Genomic DNA, 1858 nt, shown 5'->3' on the forward strand with positions numbered 1-1858 from the left:
TAAATATGGTGAAGGAAAATTGCACTGGCTGCCTTGAAGCAGCATAAGGAGAGAATGTCAAATGTTTGGAGAAATATAGTGAATTTACCAAAATTTGATGGAGCGGAGAAGTTGGTGGGTAGAAACGAGTCAGATGGTGGGCAATGGAAGTGATGTTTGCTTCGGGTTAAACAATTGGACTACAGCTTGCGATAACCTTGCGAAATTAGGCGTGGACAGGCCACGTGAAGTGCTCCAACTTTTCCCTTAAATGTTTGAGTGATCTTTCCTGTATGCTGGTTGAATTACCGATTTTGGTAATGGTTGTTTACATGTACAGCTTATAGTCTGATCAGCTGGCTATGTTTTTGTAAGCCAAGCTCATTAATTACAACCTGGCCTGACATCTCCTCTGTCAGGTCGCTCTCTTTTGTGTACAGGGGGTCTTCCCCTTCTTTTGCAATGAAAGGCTATGATTTAATCTTCAAAAAAAAAAAATGGACTACAGGCAATCCCTTTAGTACAACGTTTCCAGGACTATTCTCTTTAGCGGTTGGCAAGGGGATTAGAGTAGCAGAGGCATGGAACAAGGAGGACAAAGGAATCTGCATTTTCAAAGATAGCTTTTTGAGTGGGAATTGAGTTCATTGCATGAACTTTTGTAGAATCTCCGAGAGATGTATACCTTGACAGGGAGAAGGACGATAAGCTAAGATGGGAACTTGATCACAACGCTCCTTCTCTATTAGAGATTTATAGTCGCTCTAGATCGTCATGTTACACCTGAACTTGGAAAAGGTATGATTCTCCTCAATTTGGAAATACGTTATTCCTCCTAAGATTCAGGGTTTCTTGTTGTTAGTTATTTTGCATCGCATTCCTACTAAAAGTTTTTTTGAGATCCCGAGGAATCTTGTTTGAGAATAATCAATGTTCATTTAGACGGTGTTGTTTAATGGAGGAGGATTGTGATCATATTCTTATCTCATGCTATTATTCATGGATTGTGTAGTTTTACAGGTTTAAATGGAGGAGGCTATTATGGGTGACTCCAATGCCTGTGGAAATGTTCCTTAAGTCTTGTGAAGATGCCTTGAAAAGAGGTGGTTAACAGTGTGTGGTGCCTACATTTTGATCATTATGGATTGCAAGCAATGATGTTGTGTTTAATGGTAAAAAATGGGATGGGGGAGATTTTTTTTTTTTTTTGTTAATGATAAAGATGAGATCAACATTATGGGTTAAAGCAATTGAAGGCAATGGTTGTATTGATGAAGTCGGGTGATGGTCTGAGCTTAGGAATTTCCAATATACTTCTGTTGAAGGTAGAAAAAGAGTTTTTTGAATTTCTCGAAAAGAAAATGAACTGAAATTTAATGTTAGAAGGTTTTGTTAGGATTAAATTAGGCCTGGCAGGTTGTGGAGGGGTGCTAAGAGACTCATGTGGTTCTGTGCTTGTAATTTTCTTTATTTTTTGGGAATAATGGATTGTAATTTTCCAAAATTAATGACCATTAAAAATGTTTTTTAAGTTTTCATCTTATCGGCATGGATTGATAAGAAATCTCTAATTGTTGAATCTAACTTTAAAGTGACAGTTTTATGAGTATGTAACGTAAAGTTCAGATTATAAGGTAAATTATAATACATTTTAAATGAAATTGATAATTTTTTTTATAAAAAAATTATTGGTGATATTGTGTTTGTGCATACTTTACAGAAGCTAACACTTTTGTCGAGTTTAACTAAATCTGATGTTGACAGATAAGAGATATTTTATGCTTCGTTGTAGTACAAATTGTGGACAAAAAGCTTTCAAGGAGGCCAATGACTTGACTGATAGTGTGCAGAGAATGGTGCGGATATAGCCAATCTGTCG

At 36.5% G+C, this 1858-nt stretch overlaps 1 long non-coding RNA gene across 1 annotated transcript; it reads left to right on the forward strand.

Moving 5' to 3' along the window:
* The first annotated feature begins 360 nt into the window (after positions 1 to 360).
* Positions 361 to 1510, forward strand: LOC110409504 (uncharacterized). Its single transcript, XR_002444575.2, has 2 exons — positions 361 to 777; positions 992 to 1510. It is a non-coding gene; the product is annotated as an uncharacterized LOC110409504 (long non-coding RNA).
* The last annotated feature ends 348 nt before the right edge of the window (positions 1511 to 1858 follow it).

This window comes from Theobroma umbraticum, unplaced genomic scaffold, assembly GCF_002168275.2.
Source record: "Theobroma umbraticum cultivar Fairchild unplaced genomic scaffold, ASM216827v3 scaffold_44.0, whole genome shotgun sequence".
In the NCBI taxonomy this organism is placed as follows: domain Eukaryota; kingdom Viridiplantae; phylum Streptophyta; class Magnoliopsida; order Malvales; family Malvaceae; genus Theobroma; species Theobroma umbraticum.